Source organism: Hypanus sabinus, unplaced genomic scaffold, assembly GCF_030144855.1.
Source record: "Hypanus sabinus isolate sHypSab1 unplaced genomic scaffold, sHypSab1.hap1 scaffold_61, whole genome shotgun sequence".
NCBI lineage: Eukaryota > Metazoa > Chordata > Chondrichthyes > Myliobatiformes > Dasyatidae > Hypanus > Hypanus sabinus.
The window spans coordinates 910,684-925,843 of NW_026781466.1; the positions used below are offsets into that span (position 1 = coordinate 910,684).

At 40.5% G+C, this 15,160-nt stretch overlaps 1 protein-coding gene across 2 annotated transcripts in view; it reads left to right on the forward strand.

Annotated features, from left to right (window-relative positions):
• The first annotated feature begins 1,067 nt into the window (after positions 1–1,067).
• The window catches only part of LOC132389607 (zinc finger protein 235-like), a 106,575-nt gene continuing 92,482 nt past the window's right edge, over positions 1,068–15,160 (forward strand). Inside the window, exons 1-2 of one of the 2 annotated variants that reach the window (XM_059962100.1) lie at positions 1,068–1,198; positions 2,940–3,086. The gene's annotated coding sequence lies outside the window, so the exon portion shown is untranslated. The remainder of the gene's footprint in view (positions 1,199–2,939; positions 3,087–15,160) is intronic. The other variant, XM_059962097.1, reaches the window with a different exon arrangement.

Genomic DNA, 15,160 nt, shown 5'->3' on the forward strand with positions numbered 1-15,160 from the left:
GTGTAAAGAGAGAGAGAGAGAGACTGGAAAAACTGATCCCTTCAGTTAGTCGCAGCTGAGGCTTGGAACTCTCCTGTGCCCACAAGAGTGGGTTGATCATCGGTACACGGAAACACAACGAATGTGTGTGGCTGTCACTTCGTATAATCAATAGGAGTGGGTTGTGGAATATCTTGTGTTAACCCTTGCCTGGGTGTGTTGTGTGGTAACCCCTGGAAAACGGTATTCCTGTGACAGGTCACTTTCGCTGATAACTCGTATGTGGACGGATTCAACTGATAAAAACTTCGACGGCGATTATTTTGAACTAACGGCCTTTTCTCTACGTTTCACCCTGGATCACAAATATCTCTGTCCCATCATTCCGTGTATTACTGAACTTTCCTACTTTACCATCTCAGGAATCTAAGCTTTGTCCCCTCAGGCTCGATAGTCTGGGAATTATATTTACACATATATACACTTAACACTGTCAACTTTCCTTTATTTCATTAAGTTACTATACACTAATAAAGAGAATGGTTTTAACATCAAAACCAGACCAGTGTGAACTCTATTGCTGCTGGTTCGTTTCTAAAACGTTGCAGTTCGTAACACAGTTTTATAGAACTAGTTAGACCGCATCTGGAGTGTTTCTTACAGTTCTGGTCGCCCCCATTCTCGGAAGGATGTCGGGGCTTTGGACAGGGGGCAGAAGAGGTTTATCAGGACCCTGCCTGGATTAGAGGGCATGAGCAAACGTGTTGTTTTCTCCAGAGCAGCGCAGGCTGGGGTGAGACTGGATTGACGTTTATAAGATTACGAGAGGAATAGATAGAGCGGACAGACGATATATTTTTCCTGTGGGTTGAAATGTCTGATACATTTATGGTGAGATGAGATGTGAGCGGCAGGTTTGCTTCTTTCCACAGACTAATGAGTAGCTGGAGTCTCTGCCTGGGGGTGGGGGGGGGTGTCACCAATCCTGACACGTGATCCCGTTTGCCCCTCCCATTTAACCGCAGATGCCGCGCGTCTGTTTCAGAGGCCCCGCCTCCCGATGATGTAACAATCTCTTCGCGCATGTTCACAGTCTCCGGCTGGACGGTGTTATCCTCTCCGCTCAGAGCTGAAGTTGGTCGGCTGTGTGTTCGGGAAAGACTTTCGTCTCTTCCGTTGGGATCACTGTCTGCGGGCCGAAGATATCACTTTCCCATCGGTGAGTATTGAGACCGATCCCGAGCGGGGAGATCCGATGTTGGCCGTGAGCCCCGAACTGAGGGCCAGGAATTCAGTTGTTTTCCCAACTATATGAGCTCGTCAGAAATGTGTCGACTTCACTTAATCTGCATTGAACGATCCAAACCAGGAGCCCAGGCTGTCTGTTTCCGCAGAATTGAAATGAAAGTCTGGCCGACAGGTCACGTGAGGTTGTGTGCCGTAGATTCGCCCCGCCCTCCGCTTTGTGATGCCAGATCACGTGGTGTGATTTTGACCACTGAGTCCCATTAACTTCCCCGAACTCGTCTCGCTTCCTGAGGCTCCTCGCGTTTGAATTGGAGCTTTATGGCTGTTGTGTCTTCGCCCGGACTGGGGTGGGTGAGAAAGGAGAACGTCCCAGGTTGTGGGGATCTTTGATTTCAGTGCCTGCTTTACCGAGGACTGATCTGGATCCAAAGGACTCTGCAGATCCTCGCAGTTACCATGCAAAGCGTGAAGTGTCCGGATGGGAAACTCTCTATAGTGTGTTGATAAAAATTTGGTGAGGATCAAAGTATATATGACAAAGTGCTTGTTGTTTCTTCTATCTTTGTCATTTTTGAATCTTTCATACAGTAGTATGTATAATTAATTCAGTAGCTGCGGTGTGTTCTGACGTCTCCGGACCGGCTTTTCCGTGTTTACAACAGTAGAAATAGACCCGTGAGTCTGGTGTTCAAACTGTGTGAGGGGACCCCTCACTGTCACCAGTCTGTCACTCGGTGGAAATCAGGCAGAATCTCAAGTTGCACTAAAAACTAAATGTTTGAAGTCATTCTGACGAAACGTCATTAACCTGAATTGTAAAGTTTGTTCCCCTCCCCGCAGCTGTTCCTTACCTGCTGAGTGTTTCTGGTAATTCTACTTTCTTTTTATTACATTTAACCTGGAAATGGAAATGACTCGATCTGTGATAGTAGAACAGTAAAGAAAGCAGAACTTTTCCCTGTCAATTATCCTGGAACCAGTTTGTCTGTTATTGCTGGAAATGTGTTCAGTACAGTTGTTGCTAATGAGGTTCACATGAATAATCTCAGGAATGATCGGCTTTATGTATGAGGAGCATTTGATGGTTCTGGACCTGTGCTGGATGGAGTTCAGAGGGACGGTGGGGTTTGTGGAGGCGAGCTTTGGTTAAGTAAACCTACCGAATGCTGAACAGCCTGGATACAGTGGACATGGAGAGGATGTTTCCATTAGACGGAGAGTCTGTGATCTGACAGCACAGTCTCAGAATAAAGATGCTTCTCGTTAAAATTCAGTTGCGAATTTTTTTTTGCCATTAGGTGTCCGAAGTGTGGAATTTGTTTCCACAGAGGTTGGTTGAGGCTGCGATTTGGGTATATTTATGACAGAGATTAATATATTTGTGATTGCTAAGTGGCTTCAGGGTTACAGGAGGAAGGCAGGAATATGGTGTTGGAATAAAAATCAGCCGTGGTTAAATGGTGGGACAGACCAGATGGATCAAATCACCTAATTCTGTACCTTATGTCTTACCATGACTGAATGGTGGCTCCTTTTTATCCCATATTCTTTTGTGTCATGTGAGGGACAATAAAAGATTCTTCACTGAGATCATTATATCTGCCTTCAACGTTTACATTTCAGTGAGTTTTGTTCTTAGTAACATTAAGCAGAAATGTTTGGTTCTGCTTTTTATTGTTAATGTGCTTCATTGTCTTTCATGTTAACGTTAGACCTGCAGTGAGAGATTTATTGGAAGAAAACCCACGACTGAAGACGAGGGAACAGCAACATGTGAACCAGCCCGAGGATTGAGAGCATCAACTGGAGAGAACCCATCTGACTCGGAGATTCCAGTGATTCAGTCAGGAGAAAGTTTGGTGAGTCTCATTTCCTCAAACACTGGTCCTTTAGACATTACATACCTGTACAAGAGAAGGTAGGAAACAGCTGGAGTGAGACTGAAGAACCAGTTATGCCTCTGTCAGACCCAGTTGCAATCATTGCAGGTCTGGTACTGTTCTTCCAGCAGCCCAGCCCTTTGAAACCAATCCCATTCTGTGGAAGTCGAATCCGGAGAGAGTCACTCAGAGACTGTATTAGTACAAACTCTTTATTCTAAGTACCCGGGGCTTACTCAGTTAGCCACTCCAACAGGAATTCCCGCCCAATCCACTAACTGACTAACAATTCCCCTTCACCACAGATATATCCATCCAGATACTCCGCACACAAGACAGGCTGGAACCAAAGTTATTTACTACATGACAGGCTGGACCCCCTAAAGACAAATGACAAAATAGTCATAATGGCTTGCACACACAGAACAGACTGAAACTGTCCTATCTCTGCGCATGATCACACAAGGTGATGAGTGTCCTGAAAACCTAGCTGGCTACCCTGAAGAAGAAATACGGCTCAGCATGGCTTAGTACATCTGTTGATCATCAGCAGTTTCTTTCAGAAAAACAGGCTGCTATTTTTTAACGAAGTGTTAAACCATACTTCATTATTCCCTCCTTTTTGATTATTACATGAGCAACAAAACAGTAATTTTTTACAGAGAAAGCAACCAAGTACAGCTTTGACTCCTCAGTGGGAAAAACTGCATTCAACAGTAACTATAACAATGATATATACAACTATTAGGACATAATGCAATATCATGCCCCATATATTACAAACAGGCCTTCGAAGATCACCATTTCGACCCTTCCGTAAACCTGTGTAAATCCTGCCCTACTTTCTTGATGCTGTCAATCTCCTAGGCAGTGTGCTCGGAGAGGGGTGTAGTGTTATTAGACACATCAGGGATAAAGGTGCAGCATTCTGTGTCAATAATAGCACAGGTTCCCCCTTTCTCAGCTGGGATAAAATCTAAAGCCGTACGATTCTGTAGGACTGTTTGCCGGATTGCAATCATTTCAGTGGGTATTTCTGTTACTTGGGCTTGTGTTTCTGTTAGGGCCCCTGCAGTATTGTGGCCAGCTCCTCAAGTGCTGTAGCCAAATTGACTGTCTCTTGTGAATTCCCGGCCACTCCATAGGAGAGAAAAACTATCATCAAAGATCGCTCAGTTTCAGTTATTCCTCTCCGCTGCTGGGCACCTGCAAGTACAGCCACGATGCATGTTTCCCAGTGTAGGAAATTCTGTTTGGTGGGGGCCTGAGATACACCTGTCAAAACACTGTGTCTGTCAGGGCCCCTAGTTCTACCCATTTGGCATAAGTGTGACAGAGACAGAAAAATCTTAACTGGATGCTGGGGTGAGCTCTCTCAAAGACATAAACACTAACACCACTATTACGCACCGGTAATGGTTTAAATGAACCAGCAGCTGTAGACAACACCTGGAGTCTAGTTTTGATGTTAAAAGCGCTGTCTTTATTAGTATCTACTTGTATAACAACTTAAGCAAAATAATCTAAAGTTAAAAGTGATATGAGTACACATATGTGTAAATATAACTCCCAAACCACTGAGCTCAGGGAGTACCAAGCTTAAAGTCTTGAGATGGTGAAGCATAAAAGTTCAGTTAAGCCATGGAGTAAATGACGAGAGAGATATTTTTAATCCAAGGTGAATGTCGAGAGAAGGCAACTACATTGAATTCCTCAAATTCCACGGTGGTAAAACAGGATAACAGTCGCTGTAGGTCTTGTCCATCGTTGCTCTAAATCCACATACAAAATATCACCAAAATTAGCTTATCACAGGGATAAGTCTTCAAAGGGTATGACCACCCAAGCAAGGGTTAACGCACAGCTAGATTCCTCAAGGTACTCCCAATCCAGATCCAACACACAAAGTATTACCGACAGTGATTACCACAGAATATCCCTTCTCACAAGTGTTTACCACAGAACACACCCGAATCCTGCTAAGGGTTAACAAAAGTGGTAGCCACGAGATACTCCAACAAATCCCCATTTGGATTATACGAATTATCACCAGCAGTGATTGATCACAGGGGTACCCTCTTCAAGTGAATTACCACTCCCAGGCAAGGGTTAGCACAAGTGGTCCTCACAGGATACTCCCAAACCAACAGATCCACTCCAATGGATCAAACAAAGTGACAATCACACATTCGGTATACAATGGATGAATAATCCTTGCTTCAATGAAACAAACTGGGAAGTGTAAACACGCTGTGTGGTCAAATAGTTCCAGCGTGCGTTCGTGTTCTCTCTCTCCCCCCCTCTCTCCCCCCCTCTCTCCCCCCCTCTCTCCCCCCCTCTCTCCCCCCCTCTCTCCCCCCCTCTCTCCCCCCCTCTCTCCCCCCCTCTCTCCCCCCCTCTCTCCCCCCCTCTCTCCCCCCCTCTCTCCCCCCCCTCTCCCCCCCTCTCTCCCCCCCTCTCTCCCCCCCTCTCTCCCCCCCTCTCTCCCCCCCTCTCTCCCCCCCCCTCTCCCCCCCCTCTCCCCCCCCTCTCTCCCCCCCTCTCTCCCCCCCCTCTCTCCCCCCCTCTCTCCCCCCCTCTCTCCCCCCCCTCTCTCCCCCCCCTCTCTCCCCCCCCTCTCTCCCCCCCCTCTCTCCCCCCCAGAAAGCTGCCGGCTGGCGTCACTCAGGCACTATCTCTTAAAATGACAATCCACGGCAAGAAACCTAGAGGTTCATCACTCTCCGCTATCAATCAATACAATTTCCTTTAATCCGAGAGAGTCCTTCTACTTAGTTCCTTCAGTAACATCTTTGCAGTCTGTTCAATGTATTGCCCCTTCAGTTTCACAGTCATCGGAGTGGTCAGTAACACTTCATATGGTCCTCTCCACCGAGGTCCAACTTTCCCTCAGTCCCAGTTCCTGATCAGGATAAATTCCCAGGTTCTATGGTGGGATAGTCACTCCTCTCTGCTGGGTAGTTCTCTTCCTTGTAAGCCTGTCATACCTGTGAATGTAACACTTGGAAAATTTTGGTTAGTTGGCATATTTATTTCCCCATCTCTTCCAATATCTAATTTTGCTGGTAGGCTTTCTGGGAGCAATGGTGCACAAGGTCTTGGTCCCCAGGATATCCTCATGGGCCATCCATAAATGTTTTAAACTGGTGACAGGCCCGCTTTCCCCTAAGGGGTAACCTTTGTGGAATAGGGCTAACAGTAGGCCCTTCAACCAAGTGAGTCTAGCCTCCGCCGTTAGTTTGGCCAATTTACTCTTCAGAGTGTCATTGGCTCTTTCCACTCTGCCAGCGGCCCGTGGGTGGTGTACACAGTGGAATTGTTGCTTGATAGCTAGTTCGTTACATACCCCTTCGTTTACTTTCACCACAAAGTGTGGGCCATTGGTAATTCAATAAAATCAAATTGTAGACAGAAAAACGTCCACCTGTCAAGGGACTCGTACCCGCTGTGCAGGGTGCAGGCTACCAACCATTCCCTCCTTTCCCAGGGGTGGGAAATCATGTATATAATCAGCCAATATTGGTAAAAACTGCATAGGAACACAAACCTGTCCAGCTGGGGTAATCCAAAAAGCTAGGTCAGGGTCTTTCTGGCATCCCATCTGTGACCACAGTTTGCGCTCTTCCTCAGAGGCGTCCCCCTGAAAATTATGTACCTCCCGCATGTCTGGCAAACCCGTTCTGCTTTAGTCATGGAGGGTTGCTTGACGGGAACCCGAGGAGGCTGCAACTACTGAGTATTGTGCCGCACTTTTCACTGTTTGATCTGCTAGAGCATTGTGTTTAGTGACACAGTCGGACATGCGTGTGTGGGCTGCACATTTCATAATAGCCAAAACTCGAGGTAGCTGTAGAGCGGTGAGTAAGTTGTTTACAAAGGTGGCATTACTAATGGGGTGGCAGGAGGAAGTCAGGAATCTCCACGTTCCCAGAGAGCCCCGTAGTCATGTACAATCCCAAATGCATAACGGGAATCTGTCCTTCTTTCACAGTGATCTGGACAGGGGGACAGTTGGTGCGACCGACTTCATGGCCTGAATTTGCTCAGAGATGGGGTACAGCATCTTGGGATCGGTCAATATTAAAAGTGTGTCTCACCAGATGTCCCGCCTTCACCTCAGACTCCTTCCAGTATCGGAGTTGGACCACAGCCAAGTCTTGCCAGTCTACCTCGGTGCTGGAGGCTTGTTTCAGCAAGGTGTAGGCAATGAAATTGGGGCACTTTGGCTTGAACCCAGGGCAAACACTAACAGTGCTATGGGGAACCACCAGTTCTGTCTGTCGCCAAAGGAAATCCGGAACTTCGGCCAGTAATGCACTGCCCACTTTTCCTTTAACCTCTCCAATCACCATGACCGGGAACTTCTGTCCCTCGAGGGGTGCATAACATTGGCTTTCCTCAGCTGAGCACCACGTAGGGTCAAAGCACAGAGTCACGTAGGGGTCGACCACTGGCAGAAGGGGTTCAAATGCAGTGGAGTCCAGATTAGGTGCCCACAACAAGGGGGGGTCAGAAATTGGGGAAGCTGTCAGTTGTTCACCTGTCACAGGGTGACACTATTGCCTGTGCAGAGAATCTCGACTTCCAACAGACAGAACAAGTCTCTCCCTGCTGGATTACACCCCCGACTGCGGGGTGCTGACTGTAAATGAAACCTCACAATGGTTCCCGTGGAATTCCGCCACCAGTGGCTGGTTATGTGAATACATACATTCCATGCCTTCAAACCCAGGCAGAGTGAATGTTGCGTCTGAGAACTGCAATCCCTTTTCCGATACTATTTCCCGATTGAGAGTGGTTGTAGGTGCCCCCATATCGATCATAAACGGAACTGGAATAGCAGCAAATGTCAATATTACATTGGGCTCTTCTTGAGGGGTGGTACTCACGGTAGGAAGCATCCTTGCTTGTCAATTTCTAAATGGTTTGTTGTCCCCACCTGTCCCGTGGTAGGTGGTTGTTCCCATTTTTGATCTGCAGATATAGCCTGCTCACATCCTTCTTCCCACTGAACATATTCACCTTTAATATTCTTTTCATATCTTTTTATTATTATTATTATTCAAAAATAGCACAAGAGCATTGAAGTAACAACACTTACAATGCCTCATAAAAGAGAAAATTATCTTAAGGATTGAAAATTTTGTAAATTAAAAGAATGAAAAGTGAGGGGAAAAAAAAAAGAAACCCATTGGAGGTACAACCCCGGAGCTGTGTGTCATACAAAAAGCTTCTAAAAATAAACATCAAACCGCCAAAAAGAAAGAAAAGATATATCAAAAAAATTTACATATAGATCATGGAGGAAATCTATCAGTTAACTGAAATGATAATAATGAACAGGTGAGCCCCATCTGTTCTCAAAATCAAATAAAAGTACAAAGGTTCGACTTCTAATTTTCTCCAAGACACAGCATCACCTGAGAGAGCCATTGTGACAAAGTAGGAGCTGATATATCCTTCCATTTCAACAAGGTGGCCCTCCTAGCTGTCAATGTAACAAACACCATGGATATTTTGAGGAATTATTCCAAAAAGCATAGTCAATTTATTAGGTTGTAAGTTGATTCTGAGTGCTTTAGAAATTGTCGAAAAGACTGACTTCCAAAACTGTTTTAATATAGAACTTCACCAGAACACATGTGTCAGTGTGGCTATCTCATTTTTACATCTATCCCAATACTTGTCAACATTGGGAAATATTTTCGGAAGTCTCTCCTTCGTCAAATGGTAATAATGTACAATTTTAAATTGAATCAGTGAATGACTAGCACAGATCGAAGAAGAGTTAACCAGCTTCAGAATCCATGTCCAATTCTGCCATATAAAAGAGAAATTGAGTTCCTTCTCCCAGTCCCGTTTAATCTGAAGTAAAGGACGCTTATCCCTTTGTAATAATAAATTATAAATTCTTCCAATAGAACCTTTCAACGAGGGGTTCATATTCATAATAGTATCTAACAAATCAGCCTCCAATATGTAAGGAAAATTATTTAAATATTTTTGTAAAAAATGTCGAACTTGAAGATATTGTAAGAAATGTGAATATAAGAGAGAATACTTATCGACAAATTGTTCAAAAGACATCAATCTGCCTTCTTTAAATAAATCCAAAAACAAATTAATACCTTTATTTTTCCAAAGTAAAAAAAAATTGCAACACTCCAAGAAGGTTTAAAAAAGTAATTATGATAAATTATACTACAAAGTTTAACCTTTTTAAGATTAAAAAAATTGCGTAACTGGATCCAAATTTGTAAAGAGTGCTTAACCACAGGATATAGGTTTAAATTAGCAACGTTAGCTAATTGTATAGGTAACTCCTAATAAAGAAGTTAAATAAAACTGTTTCACAGCGTTAGCAACGTTAGCTAATTGTATAGGTAACTCCGAATCACGAAGTTAAATAAAACTGTTTCACAGCTCTCGGTTCCTGGTCTACCCAGGTTGGCTGTTCATTCCTATCAACCCAATGTAATCAGCAGGACATACACCGCGTTAACAGCCCAATAATACATTCATAGATTAGGCAAAGTGAGACCACCATTCTTTTTCAACTTTTGCAAATGACATTTACCAATTCTTGGTCTTTTATTATCCCAAATAAAAGATAGAATAATAGAACCAATCCGATCAAAAAAACTTCTTAGTAAACAAAAACAGGAATATTCTGAAATAAATATAAAAATTTTGTTGGGCGGAAGCAGACATTTTGCTTGCTTCTTCTGGAATAATCCCAAAAATTGCTGTAAGTGGATTAGGTTGAACATCCACATCTATAACTTTAGATAATATTCCAAACACATCCCTCCAAAAATTGTTTAACCTTGCACCTGACCAAAACATATGAGTTAGAGTAGCCACTTCTTCAGTACATCTGTCACAAATAGGGCTTATATTAGAAAAAATATGCACCAATTTATCTTTGGACATATGGGCCCTGTGTACTATCTTAAACTGAATTTAGATATGGCATGTGCAGATAGGTGAATTATTGACTAAATAATAAATTTTACTCCACTGATTATCTGAAAGTGAATGTTGAAGTTGTACTTCCCAGGTGCGTTGAACCCTATCATGAGGTGACATGCGAGCGTTCATTAACTGTTTATAAAGGATTACTATTAATTGTTTTTGACAAGGTTTAAACTGAAAAATAGCATAAGCCAAATTTAAAGAGCAGGCCAAGGGGTAAATTGGTTAAAAAATCATGTAAAAATTCCCAACCTGTAAATATCTGAAAAATGTGTATTAGAGATATCATATTTGTCCATTAACTGTGAAAAAGACATTAAACAGTCTTGTAAAAACAAATCTAAAAAAGTCCACTAAAGGAGGAAAATTGGCTTTATAAAGATCCTGATATTTTTTTAGTAATTATAACCCCTAAATATCTAAAAGAATCCATAACTTTAAAAGGAATATTATCATATATAGAGACAGATTCATTTAAAGGAAGTAATTCACTTCTACTAAAATTTATTTTATATCCTGAAAGGTCTCCGATTTAGTCATATAATTTTAGCAAAGCAGGAATAGATTATTCAGGCTTGGATATATATACCAATAAATCATCAGTGTAAAGAGAGATCTTGTGCATGGTCTCATTCACAAAAATCCCATGAATATTTTCGGCTTCACAAAGAGCAATAGCAAGGGGCTCGAATCTTAATTTACATAACAAAGGACTTAATGGACAAGCTAGGCTTGTCCCCCGTGATAGCTAAAAAAAGGAGACCTACAGTTATTAGTGATAACAACAGCAATAGGAGCTTTATATATCATTTTTATCCAATTATTAAAATTAATACCAAAACCAATTTTTTCTAAAGTATTAAATAAATATTTCCATTCAATTTAATCAAATACTTTTTCAGCATCCAAAGATATAAGGCTTTGTGGAGTTTTAGAAGAAGGTGAATGTATAATGTTATATAATCTCTGAATATTTGAGAAAGAATAATGACCCTTTATAAAGCCTGTTTGATCTTTAAAAATGATTTTACCCAAAATACTCTCCAACAGATTGGCCATTATCTTTAAGTGAATATTAGTATCAACATTCAATAATGAAATAGGTCTGTATGAGGCACAATCAGAATTCTTTATTCTTTTTGAGAATTAAAGAAATAGAAGCTTCATAAAAAGTAGAGGGTAAATCACTTTTCACAAAAGATTCTTTAAACATCTCCAACATATACGGAGAAAGCAATTTTCCAAATTTTTTATAAAATTCTACAGGATAACCGGCAAGTCCCGGGGCCTTACCAGATTGCCTTGAGAAAATAGCTTTATGAATTCTGGATTCAGTAATTTAGGCATCCAGAGTTTTTTGATCCTCAACAGAAATTTTGGGGAAAGCAATCATTTGTAAAAAAACAACAACATTCATTTCAGAAGCGTCCACTGGACATTGAGATTTATAAAGTTCATTATAAGTCTTGAAAAATCTTATAAATTTCTTCATAATCCCGAGCCAGGGTACCATCTTTTCTACGAATTTTCAAAATTTGCCTCTTGGCTCCAGCTGATTTTAATTGAGATGCAAGTAGTTTATTATTTTTATCTCCAAACATATAAAATTGGGTCTTTAACTTAAATAGATCAACTTCAATTGAATGCGTTAATAATAGGTTATATTATGATTGAAGTTCCACCCTTTTTTTAAATGTCAATATTAGGGTAAGTCACATAGATATTATCTAAATCTTTAATTTGTTTTGAAATTTTATCTAATTTTGCTTCAGTCTGTTTTTTAAGTTTAGTTGAATAAGAAATAATCTGACCACCTAAAAATGCTTTGAATGTATCCAATATAATTAATTTAGACATACCACTTATATCATTAAAAAGTAAAAAATTCTTTAATCTGGCTTTTGATAAAACTGATAATGTCAGAGCTTTGCAATAAAGTCTGAGACATGTGCCATGGTGGACGGCCAAAAATGTCATCATCAAATTCAAAGGACAAACTCAAAGGCGCATGCTCAGGTATAGCAATAGTGTCATATTCACAGTTTTTACCATTAGGCAAAAGACAGGGATCAACTATAATATAATCAATCCTTGAATATATTTTATAAACATGGAAAGAAAAACAATATTCTCTGTTATCAGGGTGTAAATGCCTCCATAATTCGATCAACACAAAATTGGTCAAAAAAGAGTTAATAACTGATGCAAAATGATTTGGAAGTCATTGATTAGTTGAGCTCTTATCAGTCATAGGATTTAAGCAACAGTTAAAATCCCCACCCACTAACAACATATACTCATTTAAATCTGGCAGTAAAGCAGATATTTTTTTTTTTTAAAAAGCAGGATCATCTAAATTAGGACCATACAAATTAACCAAAACAACCTTTCTATTACAAATCACTCCTTTAACAATTAAAAATCTACCATTAGAATCTGACCTAATGAGGACCATTATCCGCTTGAGTAAATATATTAGATTTAATAAAGATAGACGCACCCTTACTTTTGCTCTGAGAAGTAGCATGGAGCTGTTTTCCATTCCACCAGCAAAAAAATCTATTTTGATCTCCTGCCTTGTTATGCGTCTCCTGAGCAAAAATTATATCAGTTTGGAACCGATTAATAATTTTAAGTCTTTTTTGTTTAATAGGATAATTCCAACCACGTATATTCCAAATGATTACATGAATCCATTTAACTGCCATACTATAATTTTATTCTAATTTACTTTATACATGTGCAGAACACATACCAATATGGGATTATCAAAGATGGCAGTGATGAAGAATAAAGCCAGATAGAAAACACGCATGCTCTGGAACCACCCAATGGGGAAAAAAAAACTCCTAACTTTAAACCCACCCACCCTCCCAAAAGCCTGAAAAAAAGGCAAGTGAACTAAGATAGATGCAAAGACATGGGCCACTCTGTTGTTCTCATCTCTACCTCCCCCCAGCCAGTACATAAAATAAATAAAATGACCTTGCAAGAAAGACAGTAAAGTCTCAACAAAGGAGAGTGTTTACATTCTATCATGTGTTAAACAGTAAAAGAACCAAAATAACATAATCTCTTATAGAGAATAGCCAGCCCCATCTTAAGTTTAGCTTTAAATCCCTAAGAAAACTTTAAATTCAGTTATAGGGCGCTATAATAAAACAGATTTAAAAAAGTTAATAGTATACTTAACTGATCTAAATTGATGGAAATATTAATTAGTAAAATCATAGTAACTTAACCCTCCCAGATAAATATATAAAAAGAAACCCTGTTGGTAGAAAAAAAACTACCAGTTAGTAATTTAAGAAATAACAAAAAAAATCAAACCAAATATTAGATAAAAGGAACAAATCCTATTGTCCTCTTTTCTCAGTCAAATATGTAATTAACCATTTAAACAGTCAAACTTGATCCGTAAATGTTCTTTCCAAACAAAAATCCAATAGGATGTAATGATGAGCAGGTTTTCTTTTCTTCTTTTATTAATCTGTCAATGAAATATCCAAATAGCCTTCATATATCTTCTTTTCGTAGTGTGAGTAATATACAGATAAACAAACAGCTTTTCAGATAGTTCATTCAGTAGTAACGTCAGTGGTGGTGACAGGTATAGCCTGGACAAAATCCAGCTCGACTTTTGTGTCAAAGAAAGTACATGGGGAAGAATTAGGAGGAAAACCTTTCATTCTTGTCAGGTAACTCAAAGAGAGGAATCGTTTCTTATCATATGCTTGTTTCATTACCAAAGCAAATCTTGCTCTTTGTTCCATTACTTCTTTTGGATAATCTTCGTAAAAACGGAGCTCAGACTCACTGAATCTGAAAACTCTGTTTTCTTGCCTGTCGCATTATTTGATCTTTTATTTTAAAGTGATGAAAACAAGCCAAAACACATCTTGATCTGGTTGAGTCTTTAAATTTCGAAGTGGACAGCCTGTGTGCTCTTTCAATAGCAAGTAGCTGTGATGAAATAGTCAGAAATAGATCATGAAAGAGCTTACCAAAGTAAACCATTATGTCTCCATTTTCAGCTCCTTACTGCAATCCAATGATTCGTATGTTGTTTCTGCGAGACCTAGTTTGCAAATCAATAATCTTATTAACGATTTTTTTCCAAACAGGTTATAGTTTCAGACAGTTTTTGCTTAGTTAACTTCAATTCCTCTTCATGATTAGTAACTTGAGTTTCCATATCTTTAAGTTTTCCCAGAAATAAGTTCATTTCATTATATTCTTTTCCAGTTGATCTTTAATTGCCTTATTCTGATCTTGAATTGATTTCAGTGTCCGAACAATATCTTCAGCCCATGATGGCATTTCATCAGATCTTTCCTTCGATGTCTTTCCTTTTTCATTACCTTTGTCAGTAGGTTCATGCAGATTCTTCCCACTTCTCGTAGACATAGACATGTCACTCCCCTTCAAGAATCAGCAATTAAAAATTTGAAATTCAAAATTTAAGCTGTGAGCGTGAGAGAAAACTAAGAGCAGCACAGAATTAGTGCTACTCCATCAACAGACAGAGGCAGTCTCTATTCACCTGTAATATTAGTTCCGTTCGGGGTTGATAGGCATTCGAAAGCCCAGTTCCAATGATATGTCAAAGCTCGTTGCATTCGATTTTGGTCATTGTCAGGCCAATCCATATTATTTGTTAATGATGTTGGCTAACTTAGTTGGTAAGCATTGGAGCAGTAAGACATTAAATTGGGGGGGGCAGATTCCCATCATTAAAGGCTTGGTCTCCTAAGAAAGTGCTTTAGCAGGCCACAAAACTCATACAGTGTCGATATGCTAGACATGGGTTCGGGATTCCATGTTTCCCTATCAGTTGTAACTTTAGACTGACATTCCTGCCTTTCTCTCCTATGTAGACTGGCCTTGGTTTGCTTACGTTGTTTTTCCTGCTGTCATTTTCGGCGCCCATCCATCCATTCATGCTCTGTTTGTAACGTCTCCCAAACTTTGGTGTTCCTTCTGCAGTACTTACCTCTATCCTAGTGGTCGCCAACCTGTTGATTGTGATCGACTAGTCTGCTTTTGAGATTTCCCCAGTAGATCCTGGGAAAAGGGAA